Consider the following 15,483-nt stretch of genomic DNA (forward strand, 5'->3'; position numbering starts at 1 on the left):
TGTTAGTTGGACAAAAGAAGAAACTTGTTAGTGCAAGTTTTACAAAACTTCAATTCTGGACAGGAAATAAATGACATTATTCCATGAACCAAAAATGATCTAAATGGTGCATGCTCCTGGACTTAAGGGTTTAACATGGGGGACTACAAGTAGGAGAAATAGTTAAGGGTATAGGAGCAACTAAAATGGTGGTTGCTGTACAAATCCTCAAGTTGGTCCAGAATGGAAATGAGGTTGATTCACTCAAATTTTTCAAAGAACATAATTAGTTTTTTGCACAAAGAGGGATAACAGGCTCCTACTGACCTCCCTTAATTTTGGTAGAAGTTTTAAAGAAATATAAAAATGGGTTGCAGTGCAAAATGCACTCTGGACCAGAGAAGAAAAATTGAGTGCAGGGCTCAAAATATTTAGTGAATGAAATATATTTTTGCATAAAAGTGATTTAAAAACATCACATGACATCTCCAAATTTTTGTGGAAATTTTAAGTGAATCTATCAAATGGTTGTAGTTCAAATATGGCCATTTAACCTTGAAAAAACTATTTTCAAGAAAGTAAAGATCAAGCAATTAAGTTAGTTAATTAGTTATACTGATAAAAGGAAAGTTTTTCTTGAGAGGTTAAACAAGTCCAATAACATATTTGAAAAGTTTTCTCTTTGGGAAAAACTCATCATAACAGGGAAGGAAATGATTTTAAAAAAAATCAAAATGGAGCTCAGAAATCCAAAGTTTTAATTCCTGGAAAAAAAATTAATTTAATAAAACAAGGCCAAAATTTTGGGGTGTCACAAAGTCTCCTGGATCACATTTGGTGAGAAAATAACGTTTCCGAAGATTTTATTCCGTTTGGACTCCGTTTGATATTTTGTTTATCCGAAACACTGAAATAGGCAAAAAAACATCAATTTTGGGCTGGGCCTCCGGTTAATAGGTTAGTCCCAAAAATAATATAAAAGTGGAAAATAAAGACCAATATAGTCCAAAACAGTAGATAATATAGCATGGAGCAATCAAAAATTATACATACGTTGGAGACGTATTAGGCATCCCCAAGCTTAATTCCTGCCCGTCCTCAAGTAGGTAAATGATAAAAAGAGAATTTTTGATGCGGAGTGCTACTTGGCATAATTTCAATGCAAATCTTCTTCATTGTGGTATGAATATTCAGATTAGACAGATTCAAGACAAAAGTTTATATTGACATAGAAAATAATAATACTTCAAGCATACTAACAAAGCAATTATGTCTTCTCAAAATAACATGGCCAAAGAAAGTTATCCCTACAAGATCATATAGTCTGGCTATGCTCCATCTTCCCCACACAAAATATTTAAATCATGCACAACCCCAATGACAAGCCAAGCAATTGTTTCATACTCTAACTTTTTCAAAACGTTTTCAATCTTCACGCAATACATGAGCGTGAGCCATGGATATAGCACTATAGGTGGAATAGAATGGTGGTTGTGGAGAAGACAAAAAGGAGAAGATAGTCTCACATCAACTAGGCATATCAACGGGCTATGGAGATTCCCATCAATAGATATCAATGTGAGTGAATAGGGATTGCCATGCAATGGATGCACTAGAGCTATAAATGTATGAAAGCTCAACAAAAGAAACTTGTGGGTGTGCATCCAACTTGCTTGCTCATGAAGACCTAGGGCAATTTGAGGAAGCCCATCATTGGAATATACAAGCCAAGTTCTATAACGTAAAATTCCCACTAGTATATGAAAGTGACAATATATGAGACTCTCTATATGAAGAACATGGTGCTACTTTGAAGCACAATATATGAGACTTGCTATATCATGGTGCTACTTGAAGCACAAGTGTGGAAAAAAAGGATAGTAGCATTGCCCCTTTTTTATTTATTTATATTTTTTTGGGCCTTCTTTTTTCTTTGGCCATTCTCTCTTTTTTTGGGGACAATGCTCTATTGAATGATGATCATCACACTTCTATTTGTTTACAACTCAATTATTACAACTCGATACTAAAACAAAGTATGACTCTATATGAATGCCTCCGGCAGTGTACCGGGATATGCAATGAATCAAGGTTGACATGTATGAAAGAATTATGAACGGTGGCTTTGCCACAAATACTATGTCAACTACATTATCATGCTAAGAAATATGACAATGATGGATGTGTCATGATGAACTAGATGGTGGAAAGTTGCATGGCAATATATCTCGGAATGGCTATGGAAATGCCATAATAGGTAGGTATGGTGGCTGTTTTGAGGAAGGTATATGGTAGGTGTATGATACCGGCGAAAGGTGCGCGGTATTAGAGATGCTAGCAAGGGTGGAAGGGTGGGAGTGCGTATAATCCATGGACTCAACATTAGTCATAAATAACTCATATACTTATTGCAAAAATTTAGAAGTTATCAAAGCAAAGTATTACGCGCATGCTCCTAGGGGGATAGATTGGTAGGAAAAGACCATCGCTCGTCCCCGACCGCCACTCATAAGGAAGACAATCAATAAAAAATCATGCTCCGACTTCATCACATTACGGTTCACCATACGTGCATGCTACGGGAATCACAAACTTCAACACAAGTATTCTTTAAATTCACAACTACTCAACTAGCATGACTTTAATATTATCACCTCCATATCTCAAAACAATTATCATGCTTCAATCTTTTCTTAGTATTCAACACACTCAAAAGAAAGTTTCACAAATCTTGAATACCAAGCATATTATTATTAGGCAAATTACCATGCTATTAAGAGACTCTCAAATTAATTTAAGTGAAGCATGAGAGATCAATAGTTTCTTTAAAACGTATCCACCACCGTGCTCTAAAAGATCTAAGTGAAGCACATAGAGCAAAATTATCTAGCTCAAAAGGATATAAGTGAAGCACAGAGAGCAAAATTATCTAGCTCAAAAGATATAAGTGAAGAACATAGAGCAAAACTATCTAGCTCAAAAGATATAAGTGAAGCACATAGAGAAAAACTATCTAGCTCAAAATATATAAGTGAAGCACATGGAGCATTCTATCAAATTTTAATTCATGTGTGGCTCTCCCAAAAGGTGTGAACAGCAAGGATGATTGTGGCATGCTAACAAACAAAGACACAAATAATACAAGACGCTCCAAGCAAAACACATATCATGTTGGTGAATAAAAATATTGCTCCAAGTAAATTACCGATGGAAGTAGACGAAAAAGAGGGGATGCCTTTCGGGGCATCCCCAAGCTTTGACTTTTTGGTGTCCTTGGATTATCTTGGGTGTGCCATGGTCATCCCCAAGCTTAGGCTCTTTCCACTCCTTGTTCCATGATCCATCAAAAGAATTCACCCAAAACTTGAAAACTTCACAACACAAAACTCAAGATAGAAAACTCGCGAGCTCCGTTAGCAAAAGAAAACAAAAGACCACTTCAAGGTACTGTAATGAACTCATTATTTATTTATATTTGTGATAAACCTACTGTATTCCAACTTCTCTATGGATTATAAACTATTTTACTAGCCATAGATTCATCAAAATAAGCAAGCAACACACGAAAAACAGAATCTGTCAAAAAACAGAACAGTCTGTAGTAATCTGTAGCTAGCACAAAATCTGGAACCCCAAAAATTCTAAAATAAATTGCTTGCCGTCAGGAATTTATCTATTAATCATATTCAAAAATAATTAACTAAATATCACTCTTCAAATAAAAATGACAGCAGTTCTCGTGAGCGCTAAAGTTTATGTTTTTTACAGCAAGTTCAACAACGGTTCTACTTGGCACAACCACTAATTAAACACAAAAAACAAAACCAAAACAGAGGCTAAATAATTTATTTATTAATAAACAGGAGCAAAAATCAAGGAAAAAAAATAAAATTGGGTTGCCTCCCAACAAGCGCTATCGTTTAACACCCCTAGCTAGGCATAACGAGCAAGAATAGATCTAGGTATTGCCATCTTTGGTAGGCAATCCATAAGTGGCTCTCATGATAGTTTCATATGGTAATTTTATTTTCTTTCTTGGCAAGTGTTCCTTCCCTTTTTTAATGGAAATTGAAATCTAATATTCCCTTCCTTCATATCAATAATCGCACCAACCGTTCTAAGGAAAGGTCTACCAAGAATAATAGGGCAAGAAGGATTGCAATCTATATCAAGAACAATGAAATATACGGGCACATAATTCCTATTTGCAACAATAATAACATCATTAATTCTTCCCATAGGTTTCTTAATAGTGGAATCCGCAAGATGCAAGTTTAGGGAGCAATCATCAAAATTACGGAAATCTAGTAAATCACACAAAGTCTCGGGAATAATAGAGACACTAGCACCCAAATCACACAAAGCATAAAAATGATGATATTTAATTTTAATTTTAATAGTTGGTTACCAATCATCATAGAGTTTTCTAGGGATAGAAACTTTCAACTCAAGTTTTTCTTCATAAGATTGCATCAAGGCATCAACAATATGTTCGGTGAAGGCTTTATTTCGACTATAAGCATGTGGAGAATTTAGCACGGATTGCAACAAGGAAATACAATCAATCAACGAGCAATTTTCATAATTAAATTCCTTGAAATCCAATATAGTGGGTTTAGCAACATCTAGATTTTTATTTCTTTCCGTCCCACTTTCATCAATTTCATCATTAAGATCTAAACACTCCGAACTTTTAGAACGCCTTCTAGGTAAAGGAAGATCATATTCAGTTTCATCAAGATTCATATTGCAAAATAAAGATTTAATAGGAGACACATCAATAACTTTTAGATCTTCATCTTGATTTTCATAAGAATTAGAAGAACACGCTTTAATAAAAGCATCTTTGGAAGCACGCATCCTAGCGGTTCTTTCTTTACACTCATCAATTGAAATTCTCATGGCTTTTAGAGACTCATTAATATCATGCTTAGGTGGAATAGATCTAAGTTTCAAAGCATCAACATCAAGAGAAATTCTATCAATGTTCCTAGCCAAATCATCAATCTTAAGCAATTTTTCTTCAATCATAGCATTAAAATTCTTTTGAGAAGAAATAAATTATTTAATATTAGATTCAAAATCAGAGGGCATCTTATTATAATTTCCATAAGAGTTGTTGTAGGAATTCCCATAATTATTGGAAGGATTACTATGATATGGCCTAGGATTAAAATTCCCTCTATAAGCGTTGTTACCAAAATTATTCCTAGCAACAAAATTCACATCCATAGATTCATTGTTATTCTCAATCAAAGTAGACAAAGGCATATCATTCGGATCAGAAGAAACACTCTTAGTAGCAAATAATTTCATAAGTTCATCCATATTTCCACTCAACACATTAATTTCTTCTATCGCATGCACTTTTTTATTAGAAGTTCTTTCAGCATGCCATTGAGAATAATTAACCATAATATTATCTAGGAGTTTAGTAGCATCTTCTAAAGTGATTTCCATAAAAGTGCCTCCCACGGCCGAATCTAAAAGATTTCTAGAAGCAAAATTCAATCCGGCATAAAAAAATTATAACCATCCACAAATTCAAACCATGAGTAGGGCAATTACATATCATTAATTTCATTCTCTCCCAAGCTTGTGCAACATGTTCATGATCAAGTTGTTTAAAGTTCATTATATCGTTTCTAAGAGAGATGATCTTACAGGAGGAAAATACTTAGAGATAAAAGCATCTTTGCATTTGTTCCATGAATCAATACTATTCTTAGGCAAAGACGAAAACCAAGCTTTAGCACGATCTCTAAGTGAAAAAGGAAATAGCTTCAATTTAACAACATCATTATTGACATATTTTTTATTTTGCATATCACATAAATCAACGAAGCTATTCAGATGAGTAGCCGCATCTTCACTAGGAAGGCCGGCGAATTGATCTTTCATAACAAGATTCAACAAAGTAGTATTAATTTCACAAGATTCAACATCGGTAAGAGGAGCAATCGGAGTGCTAAGGAAATCATTATTATTGGTATTGGTGAAGTCATACAATTTGGTAGCATCTTGAGCCATCGCGACAAACAAGCAATCTAACACACGAGCAAACAAAAACCAAGCAGACAAAAAGGCAAACAGAGAGGGAGGATAGAGAGAGAGGGCGAATAAAACATCAATGGTGAATTGGGGGGAGAGGAAAACGAGAGGAAAATGGCAAATAATGTAATTCGAGAGATAGGGATTGTGATGGGTACTTGGTATGTTGACTTTTGCGTAGACTCCCCAGCAACGGCGCCAGAAATCCTTCTTGCTACGTCTTGAGCTTGTGTTGGTTTTCCCCAAAGAGGAAGAGATGATGCAGCAGAGCAGCGTAAGTATTTCCCTCAGTTTTTTAGAACCAAGGTATCAATCCAGTAGGAGCCCATGCTCAAGTCCCTCGTACCTGCACAAAGTGATAGCTACTCGCAACCAACGCGATTAGGGGTTGTCAAGCCCTTCACAGTCACTTACAAGAGTGAGGTCTGATAGATCAAATATTTTTGGTATTTTTGATATAAAGATGCAAAGTAAAAAGTAAAGGCAAAGTAAATAGCAAAACAATATAAAAGGTTATGGAGATTGATATGATGAGAATAGACCCGGGGGCCATAGGTTTCACTAGTGGCTTCTCTCAAGAGCATAAGTATTCTACGGTGGGTGAACAAATTACTGTTGAGCAATTGATATAATTGTGCATAATTATGAGAATATCTAGGCATGAACATGTATATAGGCATCATGTCTGTGACAAGTAGATCGAAACGATTCTGCATCTACTACTATTACTCTACTCATCGACCGCTATCCAGCATGCATCTAGAGTATTAAGTTAAAAACAGAGTAACGCCTTAAGCAAGATGACATGATGTAGAGAGATAAATTCATGCAATATGAAATAAACCCCACCTTGTTATCCTCGATGGAAACGATACAATACGTGCCTTTCTGCCCCTTCTGTTGCTGGGTAAGGACACCGCAAGATCGAACCCAAAGCTAAGCACTTCTCCCATGGCAAGAACTACCAATCTAGTTGGCCAAACTAAAAATTCAAAGAGACTTGCAAAGATAACCAATCATGCATAAAAGAATTTAGAGAAGATTCAAATATTATTCATAGATAGACTTGATCATAAACCCACAATTCATCGGTCTCAACAAACACACCGCAAAAAGAGGATTACATCGAATAGATCTCCACAAGAGAGGGGGAGAACTTTGTATTGAGATTCAAAGAGAGAGAAGAAACCATCTAGCTACTAACCGTGGACCCGAAGGTATGAGGTAAACTACTCACACTTCATCAGAGGGGCTATGATGATGTAGAAGCCCTTCGTGATGACGGCCCTCTTTCGGCGGAGCTCCAGAACAGGCCCCAAGATGGGATCTCGTGGATACAGAAAGTTGCGGCGGTGGAATTAGGTTTTTGGATCCTGTTCTGATCGTTTGGGGGTACGTGTGTATATATAGGAAGAAGGAGTACGTCGGTGGAGCACCGAGGGGCCCACAAGGCAGGGGGCGTGTCCCCCACCCTCGTGACCATCTCTTTGATCCCTTGCAGTAGGGTCCAAGTCTCCTGGATCACGTTCGGTGAGAAAATAACGTTTCCGAAGATTTTATTCCGTTTGGACTCCGTTTGATATTCTGTTTATCCGAAACACTGAAATAGGCAAAAAACAGCAATTCTGGGTTGGGCCTCCGGTTAATAGGTTAGTCCCAAAAATAATATAAAAGTGGAAAATAAAGCCCAATATAGTCCAAAATAGTAGATAATATAGCATGGAGCAATCAAAAATTATAGATACGTTGGAGACGTATGAACACACCATTACTCTGTGGTGTTCAAGGTGGCGTGAGTTGCGAAACTATTCCGCATTGTTTCAGATGAAGACCAAACTCATAACTCAAATATTCACCTCCACGATCAGATCATAGAAACTTCATTTTCTTGTTACGATGATTTTCCAATTCACTCTGAAATTTTTTGAACTTTTCAAATGTTTCAGACTTATGTTTCATCAAGTAGTTATACCCATATCTGCTCAAATCATCTGTGAAGGTCAGAAAATAATGATACCCGCCGCGAGGCTCAACACTCATCGGACCGCATACATTAGTATGTATTATTTCAAACAAGTTTGTTGCTCGCTCCATTGTTCCGGAGAATGGTGTCTTAGTCATCTTACCCATGAGGCATGGTTCACAAGCATCAAGTGATTCATGATCAAGTGATTCATAATCAAGTCATTCCAAAAGTCCATCAGCATGGAGTTTCTTCATGCGCTTTACACCAATATGACCTAAACGGCAGTGCCACAAATATGTTGCACCATCATTATTAAACTTATATCTTTTGGCTTCAATACTATGAACATGTGTATCACTACTATCAAGATTTAGTAAAAATAGACCACTCATCAAGGGTGCATGACCATAAAAGATATTATTCATATAAATAGAACAACCATTATTCTCTGATTTAAATGAATAACCATCTGGCATCAAAGAAGATCCAGATATAATGTTCATGCTCAACGCTGGCACCAAATAAGAATTATTTAGGTCTAAAACCAATCCCGAAGGTAGATGTAGAGGTAGCGTGCCAACGGCCATCACATCGACTTTGGAACCATTTCTCACGCGCATCGTCACCTCATCCTTAGCCAATCTTCGCTTTATCCGTAGCCCCTGTTTCGGGTTGCAAATATTAGCAACAGAACTAGTATCAAATACCCAGGCGCTACTCTGAGCATTAGTAAAGTACACATCAATAACATGTATATCAAATATACCTTTCAATTTTCCATCCTTCTTCTCCGCCAAATACTTGTGGCAGTTCCACTTCCAGGGACCAGCCCCTTTGCAGTAGAAGCACTCAGTCTCAGGCTTAGGTCCAGACTTGGGATTCTTCACTTGAGCAACAACTTGCTTGCCGTTCTTCTTGAAGTTCCCCTTCTTCCCTTTACCCATTTTCTTGAAACTGGTGGTCTTGTTGACCATCAACACTTGATGCTCCTTCTTTATTTCTACCTCCACAGCCTTTAGCTTTGCGAAGAGCTCGGGAATCGTCTTATCCATCCCTTGCATATTATAGTTCATAACCAAGCTCTTCTAGCTTGGTGGCAGTGATTGAAGAACTTTGTCAATGACACTATCATCAGGAACATTAACTCCCAGTAGAGTCAAGTGGTTGTGGTACCCCAGACATTCTGAGTATATGTTCACTGACATAACTATTCTCCTCCATTTTGCAGCTGTAGAACTTATTGGAGACTTCATATCTCTCAATCCAGGCAATTTCTTGAAATATTAACTTCAACTCCTAGAACATCTCATATGCTCCATGATGTTCAAAACGTCGTTGAAGTCCCGGTTCTAAGCTGTAAAGCATGGCACACTGAACTATCGAGTAGTCATCAGCTTTACTCTACCAGGTGTTCATAACATCTGGCGTTGCTCCTGCAGCGGTTTTGTCACCTAGCGGTGCTTCCAGGACGTAATTCTTCTGTGCAGCAATGAGGATAATCCTCAAGTTATGGACCCAGTCCGTGTAGTTGCTACCATCATCTTTTAACTTAGCTTTCTCTAGGAACGCATTAAAATTCAACGGAACAACAGCACGGGGCATCTATCTACAACAACATAGACATGCAAAATACTATCAGGCACTAAGTTCATGATAAATTAAAGTTCAATTAATCAAATTACTTAAGAACTCCCACTTAGATAGACATCCCTCTAATCATCTAAGTGATCACGTGATCCATATCAACTAAACCATGTCTGATCATCATGTGAGATGGAGTAGTTTTCAATGGTGAACTTCACTGTGTTGATCATATCTACTATATGATTCACGGCTGACCTTTCGGTCTCAGTGTTCCGAGGCTATATCTGCATATGCTAGGCTCTTCAAGTTTAACCCGAGTATTTCGCATGTGCAAAACTGGCTTGCACCCGTTGTATGTGAACGTAGAGCTTATCACACCCGATCATCACGTGGTGTCTCGGTACGACGAACTGTAGCAACGGTGCATACTCAGGGAGAACACTTATACCTTGAAATTTAGTGAGAGATCATCTTATAATGCTACCGCCGAACTAAGAAAAATAAGATGCATAAAGGATAAACATCACATGCAATCAATATAAGTGATATGATATGGCCATTATCATCTTGTTCCTTTGATCTCCATCTTCAAAGCACCGTCATGATCACCATCGTCACCGGCTTGACACATTGATCTCCATCGAAGCATCGTTGTCGTCTCGCCAACTATTGCTTCTACGACTATATCTACCGCTTAGTGATAAAGTAAAGCAATTACATGACGATTGCATTTCATACAATAAAGCGACAACCATATGGCTCCTGCCAGTTGCCGATAACTCTGTTACAAAACATGATCATCTCATGCAATAAAATTTATCATCATGTCTTGACCATATCACATCACAACATGCCCTGCAAAAACAAGTTAGACATCCTCTACTTTGTTGTTGCAAGTTTTACGTGGCTGCTACGGGCTGAGCAAGAACCGTTCTTACCTACGCATCAAAAAACCACAACGTGGTATAGTGATTGATTTTGATCTTCAGAAAGAACCCTGTTCATTGAATCCGATTCAACTAAAGTTGGAGAAACTGACACCCACTAGCCACCTGTGTCCGAAGCACGTCGGTAGAACCAGTCTCGCGTAAGCGTACACATAATGTCGGTCTGACTCGCTTCATCCAACAATACAGCTGAATCAAGAATCAACTAGTGCCGGCAAGCAATATGTATATACCGACGCCAACAACTCCTTTGTGTTCTACTCGTGCATATAACATCTACACATAGACCTGGCTCGGATGCCACTGTTGGGGAACGCTGTAATTTCAAAAAAAACCTACGCACATGCAATATCCATCTAGGTGAAGCATAGCAACGAGAGGGGAAGATTGTTGTCCACGTACCCTCGTAGACCGTAAGCGGAAGCATTATGACAACGCGGTTGATGTAGTCGTACGTCTTCACGATACAACCGATCCTAGCACCGAAGGTACGAAACCTCTGCGATCTGTAGACGTTCAGCTCGGCGACATCCCGCGAGCTCTAGATCCATCTGACTGTCGAGGGAGAGTTTCATCAGCACGACGGTGTGATGACGGTGATGTGAAGCTACCGGCACAGGGATTCGCCTAAGCACTGCCATGATATGACTGAGGTCGAAATCTGTGGAGGGGGAGCACACGGCTAAGAGATCAACTTGTGTGTCTATGGGGTGCCCCCTCCCCGTATATATAGGAGTGGAGGAGGGGGAGGGCCGTCCCCTCTATGGTGCGCCCAAGGGGAGTCCTACTCCCATCGGGAGTAGGATTCCCCCCTTCCCTAGTTGGATTAGGAGAGAAAGGAAGGGGAGAGAGGGGGAAGGAAAGGGGGCCCCACCCAATTCGGATTGGGCTTGGAGGGGGCACGCCCCCTCCTTGGCTCCCTTCTCCTCTCTCGCACTATGGCCCAATAACGCCCATATACTTCCTGGGGAGTTCCGGTAACCTCCCGGTACTCCGGTATATGCCCAAAGTCACCCGGAACCATTCCGATGTCCAAACATACGCTTCCAATATATTAATATTTATGTCTCGACCATTCCGAGACTCCTCGTCATGTTCGTGATCTCATCCGGGACTCCGAACAACCTTTGGTACATCAAAATACATAAACTCATAATACTGATCATCATTGAACGTTAAGCGTGCGGACCCTATGGGTTCGAGAACTATGTAGACATGACCGAGACTCATCTCCTGGTCAATAAACAATAGCGGAACCTGGATGCTCATATTAGTTCCTACATATTCTACGAAGATCTTTATCGGTCAAACCGCATAACAATATACGTTTGTTCCCTTTGTCATCGGTATGTTACTTGCACGAGATTCGATCGTCGGTATCTCAATACCTAGTTCAATCTCGTCACCGGCAAGTCTCTTTACTCGTTCCGTAATGCTACATCCCGTAACTAACTCATTAGTTACATTGCTTGCAAGGCTTATAGTGATGTGCATTACCGAGAGGGCCCAGAGATTCCTCTCCGTTACACAGAGTGACAAATCCTAATCTTGATCTATGCCAACTCAACAGACACCATTGGAGACACCTGTAGAGCATATTTATAGTCACCCAGTTACGTTGTGATGTTTGATAGCACACTAAGTGTTCCTTCGGTATTTGGGAGTTGCATAATCTCATATTTATAGGAACATGTATATGTTATGGAGAAAGCAATAGAAGTAAACTAAATGATCATCGTGCTAAGCTAACGAATTGGTCAAGTCAATCACATCATTCTCTAATTATGTGATCCCGTTCATCAAATGACAACTCTTTGTCCATGGCTAGAAAACCTAACCATCTTTGATTAACGAGCTAGTCAAGTATAGGCGTACTAGTGACACTCTGTTTGTCTATGTATTCTCACATGTACTAAGTTTCCGGTTAATACAATTCTAGCATGAATAATAAACATTTATCATGATATATATAAGGAAATATAAATAAAAACTTTATTATTGCCTCTAGGGCATATTTCCTTCAGTGATGCTATCGTACATCCACGTTGATGGAGACGTCAACCCACAAAGGGTAACGGTTGCGTGAGTCCATGGAGGGCTCCACCCACGAAGGGTCCACGAGGAAGAAACCTTGTATATCCCACCATGGCCATCACCCACGAAGGACTTGCCTCACTTGGGTAGATCTTCACGAAGTAGGCGATCTCCTTGCCCTTACAAACTCCTTGGTTCAACTCCACAATCTTGACGGAGGCTCCCAAGTGACACCTAACCAATCTAGAAGACACCACTCTCCAAAAGGTAATAGATGGTGTGTTGATGATGAACTCCTTGCTCTTGTGCTTCAAATGATAGTCTCCCCAACACTAAACTCTCTCTCATAGATTTGGATATGGTGGAAAGAAGATTTGAGTGGAAAGCAACTTGGGGAAGGCTAGAGATCAAGATTCTCGTGGTTGGATTGGAATGTTTTGGTCTCAACACATGAGTAGGTGGTTCTCTCTTAGAAAATGAATGCTAGAAGTGTTGGCCCATTCTAATGGCTCTCTCCCTAATGGAGAGGAGGGTGGAGGGGTATATATAGCCTCCACACAAAATCTAACAGTTACACACAATTTACCAAACTCGGTAGGACCGAATACTCGGTGGGACCGATGCGTTATGGTTAGTACATAACTTGATCTCAGTTTGACCGATTACTTCAACTTGGTGAGACCGATTTCAGTAATAAGCAAACACAGAGTTGGTCAGGCAAACTCGGTGGGACTGATTGCTCATTTCAGTGAGACCAAAACATTATGAAAAGGAAACAAAGAGTTTGCATTGCGAACTCGGTGGGACCGACCGCTCATCTCGGTTGGACTGAAACGTTGTGAAGGGAAATAGAGAGTTTTCAATACCATCTTGGTGAGACCGAGATCCCTGTCGGTGAGACCAAACTGATTAGGGTTTCTGGCTATGGCTGTGTCAAGTGAACTCGGTGTCTCCGGATGGAACAAATCAGTGGGGCCGAGTTTGACTTTAGGTTTAGGACATATGTAGAAATGAGAAAGTGGTTGAGGGCTTTTGGAGCATATCGCTAAGATTTTTTATCAAGCAAGCCATTAAGCAACACCTCATCCCCTTTTAATAGCATTGGATTTTCCTATGGACTCAGTGTAATCTTGGATCACTAAAATGAAAATATAGAGTCTTGAGCTTTTGCCAATATGTGTCCTTAGCATTTTGAGGCGTCCACATCTTTAGTCCATGCCATGCCAATCATTAAACTTTCTGAAATGATTATCTTGAAAGAATATTAGTTCAATGAGCTATATGTTGTTATGAATTATCAAAACCAACCAGGGATTAGTTGCGCTTTCAATCTCCCCATTTTTGGTAATTGATTACAACATATAGATCAAAGCTTCGACAAATGATAATAAGTATGTGATAAGTAAGAGCTCCCCCTAAATTTGTGCATTATTTAAAATTTGCTTTTTAATGCAAAAGCACAATCGATTAGGATTATGGGTTACTCTTCCATGTCACATACATCATAGTGGAGCGCTCAAAATGATAAAATGTGGAATATACACTCATCACCAAGACAAAGTGTGAATGATCATACATAAAAGATATAGAATACGATCATCCAAGCATAGACATTAAAGTATGATATGATCAAGCACATGACCATACAAGTATCTCTCACACACACATAAATAGAGTATCATCCAAACATGCAATCAAACAAGTATCAAAAGAGAGGCAAAAAGAAGCAAGACACTCTCTCTCAAAGCCTGTGATCTATACACTATACACTTTCTCCCCCTTTGGCAACAAGTTACCTAAAAGCTTGAAAGTTCATAGTGCTATGCGGCTCTCTAAGCTTGATCTCTGGGACATTTAGAGTGCGAAGGTGGCGTGGAGAGGAGTCCTGCAACGGATGCATTTGTAGAAGACTGTGGAGCTGGAGGTGTTGCCACTGGAGGGGCAACTGAAGTTGTGGCTGCAGGAGCTGAAGTTGTAGCCCTAGCGTCTATCACTGGCATTGCTGCAGACCTATGCCTTCTAGGCACCCTTTGATAAGAATCAGTTGTGGTCTTCTCACTTCTGTCCTCTTCTTGAATCTTCTCTACTGAAGTCCGAATTTCTGTGACCCTGACATCCAAGTCATGAAGTTTGGTCTAAAAAATCCTCTCAAGACTCTCTTGATTTTGAGTCAGGGTGGCCAAGCCTTTCTCAATCCTCAAAGTAGCTTGAAAGAGATAGCCAAGTTGATCTTGCTTGGACTTAAGAAATACTTGTGATGCCTCTTCAGCACTTGGCATCTTGGCTGCCTTCTCTGCTTTTGCTTGTTCTCTCGTCTCTTGAGCCTCTACTAATGTAGGATCTGAAGCATCCATAACAATTGTGTTATCCTCACGATCAGACCTCAAGGGAAGGTTCTCTTTATCCAATAGATATATGCCTTTGCCCATCTTGGAGTTGATGAGCATCTGGATGTGTGGAGCATACCCACATGATCTCTTTTGGTCTGCTGCAGTTCTCTTGATTGTCTCAACAATCAAACTCACCACTTTAAATTTCTGGGGCACATCAAACATATGAAGCAAGTTGATGGAGTGGCCTCAGATCATCCTGTGATCTCCTGATTTGGACAACAAGGTGTGCCTCAATATGGTGTTCATGGTGGACAGTCCAGAAACAGATAGTACACTGAGCCTAGCCTGTGTGTCTCCAAGGCCTTGTCAGGTATTTCCTTGTACGTGTTGTCCATGAAGTTGTGACCTTTCCTGGGCTTTGCATAGACATCAACATCATCCTCACGCTCCTCAGGGGCATTGATTAGCTTAGCCCACTCAGCAACTGTAGACTGGTACCTAGTACCTTATGTCATCCATACAATCTTTCCATCTGAATAAAATGAGCAGTGGAGTAAAACTGCATGATCAGCTCATCATTCCACTTGGT

Source organism: Triticum aestivum, chromosome 1A (assembly GCF_018294505.1).
Source record: "Triticum aestivum cultivar Chinese Spring chromosome 1A, IWGSC CS RefSeq v2.1, whole genome shotgun sequence".
NCBI lineage: Eukaryota > Viridiplantae > Streptophyta > Magnoliopsida > Poales > Poaceae > Triticum > Triticum aestivum.